The sequence below is a fragment of the Pseudophryne corroboree genome, chromosome 6 (assembly GCF_028390025.1).
Source record: "Pseudophryne corroboree isolate aPseCor3 chromosome 6, aPseCor3.hap2, whole genome shotgun sequence".
Lineage (NCBI taxonomy): Eukaryota > Metazoa > Chordata > Amphibia > Anura > Myobatrachidae > Pseudophryne > Pseudophryne corroboree.
The window spans coordinates 675,368,872-675,391,038 of NC_086449.1; the positions used below are offsets into that span (position 1 = coordinate 675,368,872).

General features: G+C 45.9%; 1 long non-coding RNA gene across 1 annotated transcript; it reads left to right on the forward strand.

Annotated features, from left to right (window-relative positions):
- Nucleotides 1–545: 545 nt before the first annotated feature.
- LOC134935571 (uncharacterized) lies at nucleotides 546–1,728 on the forward strand. The gene is made up of 3 exons (XR_010180259.1): nucleotides 546–593; nucleotides 897–971; nucleotides 1,555–1,728. It is a non-coding gene; the product is annotated as an uncharacterized LOC134935571 (long non-coding RNA).
- Nucleotides 1,729–22,167: the final 20,439 nt, after the last annotated feature.

Here is a 22,167-nt window from a genome sequence, read left to right on the forward strand (position 1 = left end):
CTTTTCGCCTCTGTGCGAAATCGCCTCTACTTCAACAAGAGTTACTGTGCACGTGTCCTCTGTGTCCATCTTATCAAAAACCGTTCCTGTGTATTGTCCCCTTACTGTATACAGTATATTTGTAAAGGTTAATCATGTCCCCTCTTAATCTCCTCTTTTCCAATGTAAACATGCCTAGCCTGCCTTTCCTTGTATTCCATCTTCTCAATCCACTTCATCACTTTGGTCGCCCGCCTCTAAACCTTTTGTAGTTCCACGATATCCATTTTGTATTATGGTGCCCAAAATTGTGCATCCGACCCACCCTCCACTAGCCTAACCCTCCAATCATACTCTGAATCCACACTCTGCATTCTGAATGTCGGGATCCAGACAGCAGGTCTTTTAAATACAGTACTGTATGTCCCCTACCGCTGGACAGTCATTCTGCTCCTACTGTATTATGAATATATCTCTGCCTCCTGTAGCACTGTACTACTGTGCAATTTTGTAGTAACTGTACTCTACTGTATTTTGTCTATAATATTTTTTTATTTTCAACTCAGTAATTATTGACAGTGAGGATGAGGATGAAAAACCCTCTCCCCAACTTGGTAAGTAAACTGCAGTATTGTACTGTACTGTACATTGTGTTAAACCAATGGGTTGGGTTTGCGTGACCAGCAGTCAGGATTCTAGCGGTCAGGTGACCGACAGTGGCATCCTGATTGCAGCAATCCCAACAGGGTGAGGTACGGTATCCTAACCCTCCTCCACTACCCCCTGATTCTGGCCTCGACATTCTCGTCTCTGTGTGCGAAATCTACTCTCCTCCTCCAATTCCTGACTGAATTTTTGCTTTACTGTATTCAACACAGAATACAAAAGTATATTTCATGGATTTTTTGCTTTCACAGCCCCTACACTGTCACAGGCGGTGGCGGAGGAGGAGGACCAGGACTCTATGTCCATCACCTCACTGCACCCATTAAGTAAGTCCAGTCCGGTACATCGTGCCTCTGTAGAGCCAGTTTGAGCAAGGAGAGATTGATTGCTTCTTTTTTTGGTGGGGGCTCAAACCAACCAGTCATTTCAGCCACAGTCGTGTGGCAGACCCTGTTTATATAACATAAGGGTGGTTGGGAGGGCCCAATCACAATTCCATCTTGCACCTCTTTTTTTATTTATTTATCTTTGCATCATGTGATGTTTGGGGAAAATTGTTATAAGGTTTGATGTAAAAAAAAGGTTAAAAAAAAGAGGCAGATTAGATGGGCAAAGTGGTTCTTACAGTATTTGTCATCAAATTCTATGTTTCTGTATGCAGACCCTCCAACATGACCCGCCGCACTGCTCTGTTTCTAGACTTCCCTCTTAATTTATGATTTCCATCACCTGTGTTGAACTAGTTATATGATAAGAAAGCTGTTTCTTCACAGGTGATGGCAATAATAAATTAAGAGGGAAGTCCAGAACCAGAGCATTTTGTACCTAGTGGGGCGGGTCATGTTGGAGGGTATGTGTATTTCCTGGAATGAACCTTTTTTTTTTTCACATTAATGTTTTTTTTCACAGGCCCTACACTGGAACAGGCCACGGAGGAGGAGGAGGATGATGATGATGCTGCTGCATTTAGTGGTAAGAATTATTACTGACATTGATCTGATGCCATCAGATTTTTCTGGCAAATGCGTAGAAATCGGATGAAAATTGTTTTTGTTTGAACTGGTGATATTGCCCATACAGTAGCAACCGATCACATCCCACATTAACATTTACAGTATCTAGTTACACTTACAGACGATAATACAGTACAGTAGGTAATATTTGATTGGTTGCTACTGTATGGACAACATCCTGTTCTAAAAAAAACACCTATCTTACTCAATTTCTCTCTCTCTCTCTCACCCCTTGTCACTGTCTCTCCATTCATCTCTCTAGATACTGTCAGTGATGAATTTCCCATTAGGCACGAGAGGCACGTACTGTACCTAGTGGCGGCATCTGTTTGGGGGCCTCAGTTGGATGCTTACAGTATGCTAATACTGTCATCCCAAAAATTACCACTACAGTAACTGCTAAATATTTTAAGTGTACTGTACAATATGCACATACAGTACTGTACAGTATACATAATTCAAAAGAAAAAAGAGTTGCTACCTTATTCTAGTCATAATCACCGGCATACGGGTCACTCACAAATTTTCTGATGGTCTCGGTGGGGTCCCTTGGAATCACCATGCCTGTCACAAGCATACCTTTTTTTACCCACCTGACACTGGGCCTGGACACTAGTGTACTATTACTATACTTTTTACTGTATACTGTATCTTATAATATTCTTCTCTTTTACCCACAGACGACGAGCCAGAATACATTTTTGGTAAATATACTGTACAGTAGCAATAGTTGGTACTGTAATTACAGTATTTTTTTTTCTCCAACATTATTTTAAGTCAAACTGATATGACTAACTGTACTGTATTTTATCTTTTTACAGTCCGTCGCCAACCAGTGGAGGAGACACCTGGTAATAAAATAGAAATACATAATGCACTGTACTGTATTCTAACTTACTGTAACATGTATAACACTGAGCTGATCATCTTCACACCCTCTGACATAACCTTACAGTACAAACTGTACTTTCTCTCCTTTTTCACCCTCTTCACTCCACAAATGCATGCTGCGTTTCCTGACTACTGATATAATAGTGTGTAGAGCGTAGCGAGGCACCGTGCCCACCGCGTGGCGAGCGAAGCAAGCATGCAAGGGGCTGCTTTCCGCTCGCCGCCCCTGTCGGGATTGTGTGGTCGGGATTCCGGCGTCTGTATTTTGACTGCCGGGATCCCGTCCAGCGGGATTACGTACTGATCTCCAGTCTGAGCCTGCCCTAGGCATAGGCATACTTGCCAAATGCCCAGGGGCACAAGCAGCTTCTGCTGATTAATATGATATGCAGCATGCCTACAGTATATTCTGTGCATACAAAATGCATTACTAATGTGCAGCATTATGTGTATACAGTACTTTGTTGTGTAACATATACTGTAGCAAGGGCACTACTGTGTGGTCTAATGTGAACAAAGAGCAATATGATGTGATGCAATGTGAATAAGTGGGAATACTTTGAGGAGTAATGTGGTACTATCATATGATGTAACGAGAAAAAGAGACACTATTGCATGATATGTTGTGAATAAAGTTGCAGTACTGTGTGGCGTCATTTCAGATTGGGGAATTACTGTGTGGCCATGCCCCTTCCCAGCAAGAACATGCACCGTTTTGGGATGCACACCGAATGTGCACACTGTTGCTATTTTAAACATACAGTACAGTAAGTTGGAGGAGCACCAAAATGAGGACTGCTATGGTTGAGGGGTGATGGTGCTGGGAAAGGGGTACAGGCTCAGAGGCGGAAATAGCATCTGTGCAAGGGGGCAGCATCCAAAAACTTGACTAGGGAATCATATTATTTATGGCTGGCTCTGAGTACAGTCCACTATTATGGATAGTACTCCCTACAACACCACCTACAGTACTGTAACCCTCTTTTTTCTGAAGCGGTCATGAAATGTCATGACTGCTAATACATACAGTAAATGTCTACAGTATTTGTACTGTGGTGTTTTATTCCTTTGACAATTTGTTTATGACCTATTGAAGCTAAACTCTTGTACAGTACTTTATATTTTGAATACCAGCAATACAGTATAATACTGTACCTACAGTATACAGTAATAATTGTTTACTATTTGAATGTGACTAAATGTTTTTTTTTCTCCAATATAGTGCCAATTATTTATGGGGGCCCCAGACAGGGGCAAGATAGGTGGGCTGGCCCAGAAGCGGGCAGGCAGCAGCCCACTTATACAAGAGGTAAACTAAAGCAATGTTTAAATTACCTCGACAGCATACAGTAGTGTTTGATTTACTGTACTGACAATACAGTACTGTACATTGTAAATAACAATATTGTCTAATATAGAGTAAAGTACTGTATTGCCATTACTACACTGTAAAGTATTCAGTATTTGTTTTGTAATACTGTCCTTTTTTTCCCACAGAACAGTTGCAGCGTGCCATCCAGCTCCTGCGGGTGGTGGTCCACCTCTTAGTGGACCACTTTTTTAATTTTTTATTAAGATTAATTTTATTTTATTTAATAAAAATTTTTGTTCTTGTACTCCATTGTATAGTATCTTTTTCTACTGTATAAGATAGGCATACTGTACACCATACAATTATCTGGCAGATAATCTGCAAGATCTGGCTGTTTGTAATGAAATTCTCTCCTAATTTAGCTGTGGTGTACAGTACCTCCTGAGTGTGCTGGGGTGCTTTCTGGCCAGTTTGGGGTGATTTGGAGCAAGTTTGGTCGGCCATCTGGCCGACATGTGCTGTCGACTGTTTGGCAAACATGTGTTTTCACTCCAGCATGTGTGTGTCAGGCATTTTGTGTGTGTCAGGCATTTTGTGTGTGTCAGGCATTTTGTGTGTGTCAGGCATTTTGTGTGTGTCAGCCATTTTATGTGTGTCAGCCATTGCTGTGTGGTTCCACAAATGTTAGCGTGTCAAAGTGCTGACCACTGACACCACTATTTCACTTTGTACCGCATGCCTTTTGTGGAACCACACAGCCCAGCATGACTTATTGCTGGGCTGTGTGGTTCCACAAATTTTCTTGGAAAACAAATGAACATGAGTGTCTTTACTTTAATACTTTTTTTTTTTTCCCCCACAGATATCTATATACACAAGAAAAGAATGTAACGAAGAACAAACTACTTTTTTGTTTTAATTAACTTTCAAACTTTATTTAAAAAAAAACACCTTTTTTTTCTTCAATAAACTTTTAAAAATAGAAGTTTCCTGTGGTTTTTATTAAAATATGAAATGCAAGATGCCTAACCAAGTTGTTTTACATACAGTATACCACTCTTAATTGAATTCCCATCATACAGTAGTACTAATTTATACAGTACAGGAAGTTGGGAATACAAACATTGGAAACCACGTCATGTTTATTTTAAGAAACACTTTATTTACGGACAAAATCATTTGGAACATGTAACATCACACATACTGTACTGTATTGTAATAAAGCCAACATCACACATACTGTACGGTACTTTAATCAAAAGGTAACAGCACAAATACAGTAACAATATCAACTTTAACATTTTTATAATTTATTTTTTTGTGGTGGTGGTGCGGGGTAATGGTTTTTGTACTTTATTTTTAGGTTTTGCTTTTTTGAATTATTTTTCGTTTTTGTCTTTTGCTTTTTAACACTGTCGCATACGGACACCAGAATAGAGGACTGACAACAGCAGCCCCTGGATGGAAACGCAGCCCAAGGCCCCAGATGGACACAGCACAATGGACTCGGCTGCTACTGGATAGATACAGCAGCGCCCAAAAAATCAACAGGAATAAAAGGGGCAACTTGTAACAGGCCCTTACATTACCAGGAATGTGGTGAGCCAAGTTCATGCACTCCCCTTTGAGTAACCGAGCTGCTCCAAGTGGATTCAGCACAGTGCATGCAGCCCCAGAAAATGTACAGGTCATACAGGTACATTGACACAATTTTTTAGCTTCAGCTGTGTGAAGCTGATGTGCTGAAGCTAGGAGGTAGGTAATGATCTGGTTTCATCATAGTCGAGCTTCCAAGTCATTTTCCTCTTCGTTCTCAGCACAGAGTTTATGGTATCCCTTATCTTCCTCTTTTCTGGATCACCAATCCTCACGCGGCGTTCACACCTAGCCATGATGTCATGTACCAGATTTTTGGGCAGCGGAAGTTTGCCCTTGGAACCATCAAAGTTCACACGATTGGCCCACGTCAAGTATTTGTCGTACCGTACATGGTGCTGGAACAGAGAATATGCATATTTCTGAATATGTCCATTTGAAGCTCTGTACAGATGGTCGTCCAGGGAAGTTGAGATGACAGCCAGGGCAATATTGTTCAGAGAGCCTCCGAATGTATTGCGAAGTGGCCTGTGAGCAGGTGTGCTGGTCATCATTGGTGTTCCTGGCAACAGCACACTTGAATCCAGGCCTCTGCGGTCGTCCAGCCCTCTGCGGTCGTCCAGGCCTCCTCTGCGGTCCTCCAGGCCTCCTCTGCGGTCCTCCAGGCCTCCTCTGCGGTCCTCCAGGTCTCTTCTGCGGTCCTCCAGGTCTCTTCTGCGGTCCTCCAGGCCTCCTCTGCGGTCGTCCAAGTCGCTGACTTCGTCCAGTCCGCTGCTGCGGTCCAGGCCTCTGCGGTCCTCCAGGCCTCCTCTGCGGTCCTCCAGGCCTCCTCTGCGGTCCTCCAGGCCTCCTCTGCGGTCCTCCAGGCCTCCTCTGCGGTCCTCCAGGCCTCCTCTGCGGTCCTCCAGGTCTCTTCTGCGGTCCTCCAGGCCTCCTCTGCGGTCCTCCAGGCCTCCTCTGCGGTCCTCCAGGCCTCCTCTGCGGTCCTCCAGGCCTCCTCTGCGGTCCTCCAGGTCTCTTCTGCGGTCCTCCAGGCCTCCTCTGCGGTCCTCCAGGCCTCCTCTGCGGTCCTCCAGGTTTCCTCTGCGGTCCTCCAGGCCTCTGTGGTCGTCCAGGCCTCCTCTGCGGTCGCCCAAGTCGCTGACTTCGTCCAGTCCGCTGCTGTGTCCAGGCCTCTGCGGTCCTCCAGGTCTCTTCTGCGGTCCTCCAGGCCTCCTCTGCGGTCGTCCAAGTCGCTGACTTCGTCCAGTCCGCTGCTGCGGTCCCCCAGGCCTCCTCTACGGTCGTCCAGGCCTCCTCTGCGGTCGTCCAGGCCTCCTCTGCGGTCGTCCAGGCCTCCTCTGCAGTCGTCCAGGCCTCCTCTGCGGTCGCCCAAGTCGCTGACTTCGCCCAGTCCGCTGCTGTGGTCCAGGCCTCTGCGGTCCTCCAGGCCTCCTCTGCGGTCGTCCAAGTCGCTGACTTCGTCCAGTCCGCTGCTGCGGTCCCCCAGGCCTCCTCTACGGTCCCCCAGGCCTCCTCTGCGGTCGTCCAGGCCTCCTCTGCGGTCGTCCAGGCCTCCTCTGCGGTCCTCCAGGCCTCCTCTGCGGTCCTCCAGGCCTCCTCTGCGGTCCTCCAGGCCTCCTCTGCGGTCCTCCAGGCCTCCTCTGCGGTCGTCCAAGTCGCTGACTTCGTCCAGTCCGCTGCTGCGGTCCCCCAGGCCTCCTCTACGGTCGTCCAGGCCTCCTCTGCGGTCGTCCAGGCCTCCTCTGCGGTCGTCCAGGCCTCCTCTGCGGTCGTCCAGGCCTCCTCTGCGGTCCTCCAGGTCTCTTCTGCGGTCCTCCAGGCCTCCTCTGCGGTCGTCCAAGTCGCTGACTTCGTCCAGTCCGCTGCTGCGGTCCCCCAGGCCTCCTCTACGGTCGTCCAGGCCTCCTCTGCGGTCGTCCAGGCCTCCTCTGCGGTCGTCCAGGCCTCCTCTGCGGTCGTCCAGGCCTCCTCTGCGGTCCTCCAGGCCTCCTCTGCGGTCCTCCAGGCCTCCTCTGTGGTCGTCCATGCCGCTGACTTCGTCCAGTCCGCTGCGGTCCTCCAGGCCTCCTCTGCGGTCCTCCAGGCCTCCTCTGCGGTCCTCCAGGCCTCCTCTGCGGTCCTCCAGGCCTCCTCTGCGGTCCTCCAGGCCTCGGTCGTCCAGGCCGCTGACTTGAACCGCTTGGTGGTGTGTTGCAATGATGGTGCGGCAAACTCCAACTTGCCATTCTTCCCTCGTTTGTTCAATGACTTTCTTCATGGCTTCTACCATCTGTTCCTTTATGCCTTCTTTAAGGCCAGCCACATCGGTCTGCAGCTGATTGACCTGTCCACCAACTTCTGACTCCATATTGGTCACCTTACTGAGTAGCTCCTTTAGTAAAACAGGACAGGTACACTGGCAGTCCTGCACTTTGGTGTTCACATCTGTGAAATGCAACCTTCTTCGTGGTGAATGTGTCATGTCTTCTTGTCCAGGGGTGGCTACATGGTCCAAAAAAGAAGCTTCCTGATGCAGCGTGTTTGTCACGTCCTCTAGCACCGGTATTTCCAGATTCATTGGCTGAACACTGTGATCTGCAGGAGATGGAACAATTACATCATTTGCCACACCACATATCATCTCCAACGTATTATTCTTTGCCTTGGCATTTTTTCGTGGTTTCACCACATTTTCTTTCTGAGCCGCCTTGGCAGTTTTCTTCTTCTTTTGTGGGACTAATGCAGCAAGTTTCTGTGCCACTGATGGGTGGGTTTTGTCACTCCCGTAAAATCTGGTAGTCTGCATTCTTTGTCTTTTGTCTAAAAATATAAAAACCACAATAAGAAAACATGTAAAGCACAGCATGCTAAAAATAGCAAACAACTGTACATTTTCAAATAAAGTGCACAACAGTAAAGTGCAAATACTGTACAGTATTTGCCTTTTTTCCCTGTGCCTCCCAACAAGAACCTCTGCAGGAGGGACAGAATGCTCTGTTACGGACTTCAGTTTAAATATACAGTATGATTACCATCACCTGTGCGAACAACTATACTGTACAGTAGTTACTGTATTTGATAAGATAGGTGTTTCACCACAAGTGATAGCAATCATTCAGTACTACTGCACATACAGGTACCTGTAGTACACCGGGATAAGCAAGGTCTATGTACATTACGTTATACCGAGCTGGATCGCTTAGCAACCTGACAAAATGGCCACCGACCGTGAACTCCCAGCACGTGGCAGCGCTTGGATATGGAGTGAGATACAGTATGGTACAGTCCAGGGGCAATGCTGAAGGAGCGTCACAATCCCCTAGCTCAATTACTAGAGCCATCTTAACAGCAGTGTGGGCCCCTGGACACAGCAATGCACTGGGGCCCCTACCCACTCACCAGCGGAAGGGGTGGGGGGAGCTATCAGCGGCAGCTTTGATGCTCCGCGGGGGATAGGGGGGGTTCTATCTTTCGCTCAGTATGTACAGTAGGACCTGGAGAAATAATTTCTGCTAATTATTCCTTTACTGCACAGATGGGGCAGGAAGGAGAACACTAAACTGTAGAAGGGGGCATTGTGCTGAATGAAGGGGCCCTGGTACATGACTTCCAGGGTGGTAGGGGGTGTTTAATACACAGGGGAGGAGTGGATAATGGAGTGGGCTTAATATTAGTGTTATGGACTGCAATTAGTTTCCTGTATGAAACAGATACAGTACAGTAAATAACCCTCCTTGGAAGTGCATGGGCCCTGTGAGACTTACAGTAGTGTACAGCATAAGGGTCGACTGACATGATGTACAAGCATTACATACAGTACATGTCAGTACTGTATGTAAATTCTTCAATTATTGCCTAACAACAATGCTGCTTACTGTATATTAAATACTGTAGGCCTAGAAATGTGCATCTCAATATAGTAGTTAAAAACACAGGGGCCTATGTGGATAAGCGAGTTCTATGCACACTAAAAATGGCCACCGACCGTGAACCCCCAGCACGTGGCAGCGCTCGTATATGTAGTGAGATACAGTATGGCATACATTTCACAGTTCAGGGGGCAATGCTGAAGGAGCGTCACAATCCCCTAGCTCAATTACATTGGGATAAGCGAGGTCTATGCACATTACGGTATACCGAGCTGGATCGCTTAGCAACCTGACAACATGGCCGCCGACCGTGAACTCCCAGCACGTGGCAGCGCTCGGATATGTAGTGAGATACAATATGGCATACATTTCACAGTTCAGGGGGCAATGCTGAAGGAGCGTCACAATCCCCTAGCTCAATTACATTGGGATAAGCGAGGTCTATGCACATTACGGTATACCGAGCTGGATCGCTTAGCAACCTGACAAAATGGCCGCCGACCGTGAACTCCCAGCACGTGGCAGCGCTCGGATATGGAGTGAGATACAATATGGCATACATTCCACAGTTCAGGGGGCAATGCTGAAGGAGCGTCACAATCCCCCTAGCTTAATTACACCGGGATAAGCGAGGTCTATGCACATTACGGTATACCGAGCTGGATCGCTTAGCAACCTGACAAAATGGCCGCCGACCGTGAACTCCCAGCACGTGGCAGCGCTCGGATATGGAGTGAGATACAATATGGCATACATTTCACAGTTCAGGGGGCAATGCTGAAGGAGCGTCACAATCCCCTAGCTCAATTACATTGGGATAAGCGAGGTCTATGCACATTACGGTATACCGAGCTGGATCGCTTAGCAACCTGACAAAATGGCCGCCGACCGTGAACTCCCAGCACGTGGCAGCGCTCGGATATGGAGTGAGAGATGGTATACATTTTAAAATACACCGGGATAAGTTGTACAGGCCATGGAGCAATGCACAGGGACATTCATCATTTACGTACAGTATATAAATAATTGTAAACCGTAAATGAAAGAATTACCGGTCAAATACTGTATGACGAAACTGTGTCAATGAGCTGGAACAGTATGGCCTGTGAAGAAGTTTTCGAAGGCAGAAACGGAGAGCAAATTATCAGGAGATTTCTGAAAGGTCGGAGAAGATCCACACAGCAAGTCTGCCTACGAGGAAACAGATTTGCAAAGTGGGTAGCGGGCGGTGACTGAGACGCTCTTTTATTCACATTCAAAAGTACAGTATGCTCTGTGATTGGTGTAAGGATGAATGCGCCTATATTGGCACCAATCACAGCGGTAAGAATTCCTTTTGTGTGAATGTGAATAAAAGAGCGTCTCAGTCACCGCCCCGCTACCCACTTTGCAAAGCTGTTTCCTCGTAAGCAGACTTGCTGTGTGGATCTTCTCCGACCTTTCAGAAATCTCCTGATAATTTGCTCTCCGTTTCTGCCTTCGAAAACTTCTTCACAGGCCATACTGTTCCAGCTCATTGACACAGTTTCGTCATACAGTATTTGACCGGTAATTCTTTCATTTACGGTTTACAATTATTTATATACTGTACGTAAATGATGAATGTCCCTGTGCATTGCTCCATGGCCTGTACAACTTATCCCGGTGTATTTTAAAATGTATACCATCTCTCACTCCATATCCGAGCGCTGCCACGTGCTGGGAGTTCACGGTCGGCGGCCATTTTGTCAGGTTGCTAAGCGATCCAGCTCGGTATACCGTAATGTGCATAGACCTCGCTTATCCCAATGTAATTGAGCTAGGGGATTGTGACGCTCCTTCAGCATTGCCCCCTGAACTGTGAAATGTATGCCATATTGTATCTCACTACATATCCGAGCGCTGCCACGTGCTGGGAGTTCACGGTCGGCGGCCATTTTGTCAGGTTGCTAAGCGATCCAGCTCGGTATACCGTAATGTGCATAGACCTCGCTTATCCCAATGTAATTGAGCTAGGGGATTGTGACGCTCCTTCAGCATTGCCCCCTGAACTGTGAAATGTATGCCATATTGTATCTCACTACATATCCGAGCGCTGCCACGTGCTGGGAGTTCACGGTCGGCGGCCATGTTGTCAGGTTGCTAAGCGATCCAGCTCGGTATACCGTAATGTGCATAGACCTCGCTTATCCCAATGTAATTGAGCTAGGGGATTGTGACGCTCCTTCAGCATTGCCCCCTGAACTGTGAAATGTATGCCATATTGTATCTCACTACATATCCGAGCGCTGCCACGTGCTGGGAGTTCACGGTCGGCGGCCATGTTGTCAGGTTGCTAAGCGATCCAGCTCGGTATACCGTAATGTGCATAGACCTCGCTTATCCCAATGTAATTGAGCTAGGGGATTGTGACGCTCCTTCAGCATTGCCCCCTGAACTGTGAAATGTATGCCATATTGTATCTCACTCCATATCCGAGCGCTGCCACGTGCTGGGAGTTCACGGTCGGCGGCCATTTTGTCAGGTTGCTAAGCGATCCAGCTCGGTATACCGTAATGTGCATAGACCTCGCTTATCCCGGTGTAATTAAGCTAGGGGGATTGTGACGCTCCTTCAGCATTGCCCCCTGAACTGTGAAATGTATGCCATATTGTATCTCACTCCATATCCGAGCGCTGCCACGTGCTGGGAGTTCACGGTCGGCGGCCATTTTGTCAGGTTGCTAAGCGATCCAGCTCGGTATACCGTAATGTGCATAGACCTCGCTTATCCCAATGTAATTGAGCTAGGGGATTGTGACGCTCCTTCAGCATTGCCCCCTGAACTGTGAAATGTATGCCATATTGTATCTCACTACATATCCGAGCGCTGCCACGTGCTGGGAGTTCACGGTCGGCGGCCATGTTGTCAGGTTGCTAAGCGATCCAGCTCGGTATACCGTAATGTGCATAGACCTCGCTTATCCCAATGTAATTGAGCTAGGGGATTGTGACGCTCCTTCAGCATTGCCCCCTGAACTGTGAAATGTATGCCATACTGTATCTCACTACATATACGAGCGCTGCCACGTGCTGGGGGTTCACGGTCGGTGGCCATTTTTAGTGTGCATAGAACTCGCTTATCCACATAGGCCCCTGTGTTTTTAACTACTATATTGAGATGCACATTTCTAGGTCTACAGTATTTAATATACAGTAAGCAGCATTGTTGTTAGGCAATAATTGAAGAATTTACATACAGTACTGACATGTACTGTATGTAATGCTTGTACATCATGTCAGTCGACCCTTATGCTGTACACTACTGTAAGTCTCACAGGGCCCATGCACTTCCAAGGAGGGTTATTTACTGTACTGTATCTGTTTCATACAGGAAACTAATTGCAGTCCATAACACTGAAGTTGTATTTTCAGTACTGTACAGTATACAATACTTAAATTTGAACATCAGGTACTGGATAGTAAACATGTACAGTATTAACTTCTATCATAAAACTCTTATGCATTTTCAGATGTGTAAATTTTAGACTACAGTATTCACAAATGTTTTCTCTCCATACAGGAATTATAGTTGGACAACATGCCAGTAACTATCAACAAAACGATGAGCAAGATAATCGCCAACATGAAAAAAGAAAATAAAACCATCAAAGAGATCCATGCATGGCTCAAGGAAAGTGGCATTATAGTCACTTTAGAAACGGTGCGCTATCATGCATTCGAGAGAACAACGCCCAGATTTGTATTTCCTACAAAATGCACATGGTACGTACTGTACACTACTGTAATGTTTAAATGACTTGCTTTATACCATAAACAATTTTTTTGAAATAAAATAAAAACTTCATCAATTGTAACTGTGATTGTGCTGTTCATGAATTCATATTTTTCATACTGTATTGTACTGTAGGAGAGTGCAACAAATTGTGGAGGAACTAACTCGTGAGGATGATGAGCGTACTGCTCTGCAAATAAAACGAATTCTCCATTCCAAGTATGACCTGGACATATCGGCCACCAGCATCAGAAGGATGCGACGGAAAATGGGATGGACCTTTGGCGCAACAAGGTAAAATACTGAAAGCAGTATAAACCATACAGTAAATGCACTGTTAATAATCCCTTGATACGTGATATAATAATGCCATAAATCATTATACAGAGTGTGTACTTTATACTATATACAGTATGTGTGTGTGTATATACTGTATACAGTATATTCTATCCCAAAAGAGATACCTACTGTATAGGCACTCAGAGACAGCAATGAAGCATTGCCGGCTTATTGTGATGATTACATACTGTATACTGTGTGTGTGTGTTTGTGTGTATGTACAGTATGTATATATATATTACTCTGTATGTAACTTAATGTACTGTATGTACAGTTTAATGTATACAGTAGGTATATAATACAGTATACTGCACATACAGTCTACTGTATATACAGTAATCTGTAAATCTGTAATTTCATAACTGTATCTGATTTCATTATTTTTGGCTCTTCACAGGATATCTCCAATGATAAGAGATGTGAATAAAGAAAAGAGAGTGGAACAGGCACGGCGATGGATTGAGAGTGGTGAAACATTTGATGATGTCATTTTCACAGATGAATCGTCTGTTGCCCTTGAGCGGTTCTCCAGAATGTCATTCAGGAAACGTAACCATATCTCTTTAAAACCACGCCCAAAGCATCCATTGAAAGTCCATGTATGGGGAGGCATATCACGATTAGGAGCTGGTCCCCTATTATTTTTCGAAGGTACAGTACTATACTTTATTCTGTGCCTGTGTTCTGTAAAAATACATGTTGTACTGTAGAGTACGTGTAACTGCACAATAAAAGGAGTTGCTTATTAATGAACAACATTTTTTGATTTCTGTAGGAATCATGGATAAGAAATATTTCCAAGAAACAATAGTAGAGAAATGTATGGTGCCATTTGTGAATAAATATTACCCAACTCACCATAGGATATTCCAAGACAATGATCCTAAACACTCCGCCTCAGCCAAATTTATGGAAGAGAAAGGTATGAATTGGGAACGCACACCACCAGAGTGAGTATTCTTTCAACAGTGTACAAGTAAAATTTTGGATAGCACTCTAGTACTGTAAAAAAAAATTTTGTTTAATAAACAGTACAATATTGTATGTTTAATTTTCTCTATTTACTGTAATGTAATTAATTTTTTCTATACGCTTTTTTTTTATTTTTATATAGATCACCAGACATGAACCCAATCGAATTAGTGTGGGCTCAATTGAAGAGGTACGTTAGGAGTGTTGCAAAGCCAACAACAAAACAGCAACTGGTGGATGGGATAAAGAAATTTTGGCTAGAAGTACTCACACCTGAACATTGTAATAATTATATAAATCACCTGTATAAATTATTACCTGTTGTAGTTGAAAGAAATGGTCAAGCCACAAATATGTAGTTCTGTATTTTCTGTTTAAAATTTTAAATTGGTGCATTATTAAAAAAAATGATAAAATTGCCTTTGTCTGATTATTGCATAAACTAATGTAGAATATTATACAGTAGTAATGTTATTGATGTGTACTGTATGAACAGTTATTTTCAGTTTTATAAGTCCTGAATAAGAGTACTGTACATTTTGATCAGTGCAGTACATGGAATCGGATGTTGTAATACTTTATTTTTACATTAATATTGATGTTTTTCCAATAAATATTCAATTTTACAGTATGGTACGGTACAGTACATGAGGGTACCTGTACAGTATGATACGTCATTATGGGGGAGAAATACTGTATCCACTAAATGTACAGTAAAATGTTTTTTTCTTATTACAAACACACAAATGCATCTCAGATGGAAATATGCTATACACAGCAGACAGCTTATGGTGACAGAACTTCCCTACTGTATCCCCACCCATAGTCGTGGTATATTTTAGATTGCCTAATGAGACACTCCTGCAGCATTGCCAATGATTCATGTAAAACCTGTGTGCAAACAGTATCTGTATTGAATGCAAAGTACAGTAAGAGTACAGTATACAGTATTATCAGAGCCAAACCTGACCAACATGATGCCCTAGGCTAGATTTTGGCTGATGCCCTCTTGCACAGATGCTACGTAGTTCCGCCTCTAACCCTGCACCCCTTTCCCAGCACCATCACCCATTTTGGCGCTCCTACCCCCTATAATCTAAATAAGAACAATGTGCACATTTAGTGCCAGCCCAAAACAGTGTACAGTATGTTCTTGCTGGGAAGGGGCATGGTAACACAATAATACCCGAAGATGAAATGACACAACACAGTACTGCAACTTTATTCACATTATATCATGCAGTGGTGTCTCTTATTCTCATGACATCATATCATAGTACCACATTACTCCTAACAGTAATGCCCCTTATTCACATTACACCCCACCACATTCATCTTTATTTACATTAGACCACAGGTTCTCAAACTCAGTCCTCAGGACCCCACACAGTGCAGGTTTTGCAGGTCTCACAGAATCACAAGTGAAAAAATTAGCTCCACCTACTGTATGGACCTTCTAAAATGTGTCAGTTAGTAATGAATACATCTGTGCACTTGCTGGTTTACCTGCAAAACATGCACTGTGTGGGGTCCTGAGGACCAAGTTTGAGAACCACTGCATTAGACCATGCAGTAGTGCCCTTTCCTTATGTTACACCAGAAAATATTGTAGTACACCTTATACACATACAGTACAGTAATGCCACACATTAGTAATGCATTTCATATTTAAATTTTCCGATTTAATTTCATAGAGCCGCAGTCACTCACAGAATATAGGCATGTACTGTAGCATCTCATTTTATTCTGCAGAAGCTGATTATTCCCGTTTGGCTAGTTTGCCGCCTCTGTACAGTATATCACAATAGAAAAAAGTTATAGTGTCAGTGAAAAAAGCACCTCATGACAGATACTGTACACAAGCTCATGTCTAAATACTGTATACTGTAAGCAGTGACATTAAGGGGTACAGTACTGTATATGCAATTGCAGTCGAATTCCGGAAGGAATATGGAAAAAATGGACACGGGATCCCCCATCTTTTTAGAACCAGCACCGGGCTCTGCGCCTGGTCCTGGTGCAAAAAATAAGGGGGACAAAAAAAGCGTAGGGGTTCCCCATATTTTTTGAATCAGCACTGGGCTCCACTAGCTGGACAGATAATGCACAGCCGGGGGAGACTTTTATACCGGTCCCTGCGGCCATGGAATTAAATACCCAACTAGTCACACCTGGCCGGAGTACCCTGGAGGAGTGGGGGCCCCTTAAATCAAGGGGACCCCCCTCCAGCCACTCGATTATCTCTATCACCCCTGTGTATTGTAGCTAGGGGATTGTGACGCTCCTTCAGCATTGCCCCGTAGCCTGCAAAATCTGTGCTGTTATTTGCTCCATAGCTGAGTGCCTCCTAGGAGCTACTGTAGGAGTCACAGGCGGTAGCCATTTCAATTGAGTCTGCCCTGCTATAGAATTGTACAGGTATGTGTACATTACCGTACGGTGCATAGAACCTTTACAGTAGAAACTCTCCTGCAGCTTTGGCCTGCTTTACTGTATGTACTGTAAAACTTGTGTTTTGTCAGTTTGCTATGCGACCGAGCCCGGTGTAACGTACAGTACTGTAATGTGCATAGACCTCGCTTACAGTATCTCTGTGTATTTTGGCTAGGGGATTGTGACGCTCCTTCAGCATCGCCCCGTAGCCTGCACAGCTTATGCCATTTCTCATTCCATACCCAACTGCTGCATGCCACGAGGTGGGGGTTCAGGAGGTGGGGGTTCATGGGTAGTGGTCGTTTTGACAGTGTGCTATGCGATTGAGTCCGGTGTACCGTAATACTGTATGCAATCCTACAGTGGCTTATCCCTCCCCTGTGTATTTTGGCTAGGGGATTGTGACGCTCCTTCAGCATTGCCCCATAACCTGCACAAGGGTTCAGGGGCGGCGGCCATTTTGCCAGTGTGCTACAGTATGTCATCGAGTCCGGTGTACCATAATATGCATACTGTGTATTTTAGCTAGGGGATTGTGACGCTCCTTCAGCATTGCCCCATAGTCTGTACAATCTGGACTATTACTTGCTCCGTAGCCTAGGGCCTCTGTGGGGCAAGGAGTCATAGGTGGTAGCCATTTCTATTCAGTCTGCCCAGCTACAGAATTGTATGTGTACTGTGTACGGAGCATAGTACCTTAACCTGCATAGAACCTGCACATTATGGTACACCGGACTCGATCGCATAGAACCGCTCATGCAGCTACTGTATGCCCTGGTTTACAGTATGTGAATAAAAAAAATAATAAAGTGTCTGAAAAAAACTACAGTAACATGCATTCGTACTTAAGGAATCGAACCCTGGACTCTGAGTATAGGAAGCGAAACACTTCACCACTTCGCCGCAGACAAATGTATAAATCCGTTGGTTTTGATTATGCTGTAATGGCTACGGGATTAGGACGATAACATACTGTAGAAAATTCCTAATCTTGAGAGGCAATAGTGAACTTGTAACACACATCCATTTGCGACAGTGTACACTACTGGTTTTACAGTACTGTGTTTTGTCTGCGGGACTTGGACGCTCACATACAGTATTCATAAAGTATTGTAGATGGATCATATACTGTATGCTGTACTACTGTATTTGCGTCGGTGTCGTACTGTATATACAGTACTGTATTAAATAATGCAGCGTAATGAGTACAGTATTTGCTGTATGCAGCGTAATGAGACGCCTTAGTAAAGTAGTCCTTATTATGTATGTCAGTATTGTATTTTACGGGAGACCACACGCATGCGCAGTGGTGATTGTAAAAAGCGACATCTGGTGGCTGATCGCAGGTATTACACGTAAAGGTAACGCCAAACGTCAAATGTCTGTCTCCGTGCGATTAGATAGCCTCTCTGTGGCTAGGCGCGCCTCGCTACGCCACAGTACGCTGCGTATGGTCGAACGGGACAACCGCCGCGGCCACTCAAGATAAAGGTGGCTACATCTGTACCTGCGGTTTGCAATTGGCAATCTCCATTACCAATTCCGGGCCTTACCGTTTGGTCTGATCACGGCTCCCCGAATTTTCACCAAGGTCATGGCAGTTATGACGGCTTCACTCCACCGTCAAGGCATCCGGATCCTGCCGTATCTGGATGACCTGCTGATCCTGGCCAATTCCCCAGAAGTTCTCCTCCGTCATTTGGATCTGATGGTCCAGTTTCTGCAAGCCCACAGGTGGCTCATAATCTAGAAGAAATCATCCCTGGTCCCTGCCCAGAGCATTGTGCATCTGGGAGTGTTGTTGGACACACACAACCAGAGGTTGTTTTTGGATCAGGAGAAAGTCCTGAAGCTTCAGGACAAGATACGTTGCTTCCTATCTTGTCCATGTGTGTCGATACACTTGGCGATGCAAGTACTAGGCCTCATGGTGGTGGCTTTCGACATGGTGGAGTATGCTCAATTTCATTCCCGCCCTCTGCAGAAACTGATTCTTGCCATGTGGGACAGCCTGCCTCACCGGATCAGGTCTCAAATGATCTCCTTGTCTCCGGAGGTCCGTCTGTCACTGACCTGGTAGCTGCAGGACCAACGATTGAGCAGGGGTCGTCCCTTCTGGATCTCCAACTGGGTCCTTCTGATGACGGATGCCAGTCTGAAGGGTTGGGGCGTGGTTTTGGAGCAACACTCTCTTCAGGGTCGGTGGACCAGGGAGGAGTCTCTCCTCCCGATAAACATTCTGGAATTGCGGGCAGTGTTCAATGCTCTGAAACTGGCCCAGCATATGGTACTGAACAGGCCTGTTCAAGTACAGCCAGACAATGCCACCACAGTGGCATACATAAATCATCAAGGCGGCACTCGAAGCCGCATGGCAATGATGGAAGTGTCAAAGATTCTTCAATGAGTGGAACGCCATCTACCAGCCATATCGGCAGTGTTCATTCCGGGAGTCCTCAACTGGGAAGCGGACTTTCTCAGTCATTAGGACGTACACGCCAGAGAGTGGAGCCTTCATCCAGAAGTATTTCAACTCCTAGTGAACAAGTAGGGCCTACCAGATGTAGACCTGATGTTGTCTCGCCACAATCACAAGGTTCTGGTCTTCGGAGCAAGAACAAGGGATCCTCAAGCAGCGTTCGTGGATGCACTGGCAATTCCATGGAACTTTTGGTTGCTGTACGTGTTCCCTCCTGTGTCACTCCTGTCCAGAGCAGTGAGGAAGTTCAAGCAAGAAGGAGGAATCCTTCTTCTAATTGCTCCAGCGTGGCCCAGATGGCATTGGGTCTCAGACCTACAGGGTCTCTCGCTAGAGCGTCCTCCTCTGCTTCCACAACGACCAGACCACCTCATTCAGGGCCCTTGTGTTTACCAGGATTTGGCCTGACTGGCTTTGACGGCGTGGCTCTTGAAGCTTCCGTACTGGGGGCCAAAGGATTTTCTGAGGCGGTTATTCAAACTATGTTCGAGGCCCGTAAGCCGGCTTCTGCTCGGATTTACCATAGGGTCTGGAATTCTTAATTTGCTTAGTGCGCATCTAACAGTCATGACGTTTACAAGTTTAGTATGGCCAAACTTTTGGCCTTCCTACAACAGGGCCTGAACTTGGGCCTTCGGCTGGCCTCCCTCAAGGTTCATATTTCTGCCTTGTCGGTATGGTTTCAGAGAAATATTGCGAATCTGCCTGATGTTCATACATTCACTCAGGGTGTTTTACGGATTCAACCTCCCTATGTCCCACCTGTGGCTCCTTGGGATTTGTCGGTGGTTCTGGAGGCTTTGCAAGAGTCTCCGTTTGAACCTCTTGAATCTGCGGACCTTAAGTGGCTTTCCCTCAAGGTCCTGCTAGATGGGTATCAGATTTGGGTTCCTTGTCTTGTAGGTCCCCCTATCTGATTTTTCACCATGACCGGGCGGTTCTTCGGACGCGCCCTAGTTATCTACCTAAAATGGTGTCTTCTTTCCTCCTTAACCAGGAGATTGTGGTTCCGGCCTTTGTCTCTCCGGATTTATCCTCCAAAGAGCGGTCTTTGGATGTGGTACAGGCTCTCCATATCTATGTGAAAAGGATAGCCTCCGTTAGGAAGTCTTATTCTCTTTGTACTGTTTGGTTTTCACAAACGTGGCTGGCCTGCTAACAAGCAGACCTTGGCCAGATGGATTAGAATGGTGATTGCACATGCTTATGTACAAGCCTGGCCTTCCAGCTCCTGCTACCATCAAAGCCTATTCTACTCGGTCGGTTGGACCTACTTGGGCGGCCTGCCGTGGTGCGTCCCTTGAACAATTGTGCAAGGTGGCTACGTGGTCCTCAGTGAACACGTTCATAAGGTTCTATGCCTACGATACTTCCGCCTCCCTTTGGACACCAGGTTCTTGTGCCCACTACAATGTGTCCCCTCCGATAAGGAACTGCTTTAGGACATCTCTGATGTTATTCCCTGTGGAATACCAGTGTACCCCGCTGCAGAAAAAAAGATTTATGGTAAGAACTTACCCTTGTCAAATCTCTTTCTGCGAGGTACACTGGATTCCACAGGGCTCCCACCGTGACGCACTTAGCTTCTTTGGGTTGGTATGGCATTAGCCGCTGATACCTTATACTATCGTGAGAATGTGGTGTCTGTGGCTACTAACTGTTGTCGTCTCTTTTACCTGCTACTGCATTGGACTGGTTGACAAAACTGAGCTCCTGTGCACAGAGGCAGGTTTATAGTGGAGGCGGCGCTGAGCATCTTGGGAACAGTAAAAGCTTTTAGCCTGTTGGTGCCTCGGATCAAGATCCTACTCTACACCCCGATGTTATTCCCTGTGGAATCCAGTGTACCTCTCAGAAAGAGATTTAACAAGGGTAATTTCTTACCATAAATCTCCCTTTTCAGTTCCAGGGACTGCCATTTGGACTGGCCACGGCACCTCGGATTTTCACCAAGGTCATGGCCGTGATGACGGCTTTCCTCCGTCGTCAGGGAATCAGGATCCTGCCGTATCTGGACGACTTGCTGATTGTGGCGAACTCCCAAGATGTTCTCCTCAGTCAACTGGAGATGTCGGTCCAATTCCTACAAGCCCACGGGTGGTTCATCAACTGGAAGAAGTCCTCGCTGGTCCCTGCTCGGAGCATGGTGCACCTGAGGGCGCTGCTGGACACACACAGCCAAAGACTGTTTCTGTCTCCGGAGAAGGTCCTATAACTTCAGGAAAAGATCAGATGCTTCCTCTCTTGCCAAAGAGTGTCGATACATTCAGCGATGCAAGTACATGGTGTCGACTTTCGACATGGTGGAGTACGCTCAATTTCATTCCCGACCTCTGCAGAGGTTAATCTTTTCCAAATGGGATGGCCTGCCTCATCGGATCAAGTCTCAAATGATCTCCTTGACTCCGGAGGTTTGTCTGTTACTGAGCTGGTGGCTAAAGGACCAACAGTTGAACAAGGGCCGACCCCTCTGGATCTCCAGTGTATTTTAGCATAGCAAGGCTGCGATCGCTTGTGCAGCCCTGCTATGCTAAAAATGTTTTATGTTAAACAAGACTAGCCCTGCAGTTACTTACCCTGTGCAATGGTTCCAGCGATGAAGGTCCCGGAAATTGATGTCAGACATCCGCCCTCCAAACGCCTGGACATGCCTGCGTTTGCTACTCCACTCCCAGAAAACGGTCAGTTGACGCCCCTGGAACGCCTTCCGTCTTTCACTCATTTTGCGATCGCGGCAGCGATCGCTTTCTTCGTTATTCCTGTCGTTGCCCAGCGACGTCCATCGCTGGGCAACAATGCGCGCGCATTTTAGCTGGTGCATATGCGCAGAACCGACCCGTTTGCACCGCTGTGACAAACAGCAGCGTGCGAACGGGTCGGAAT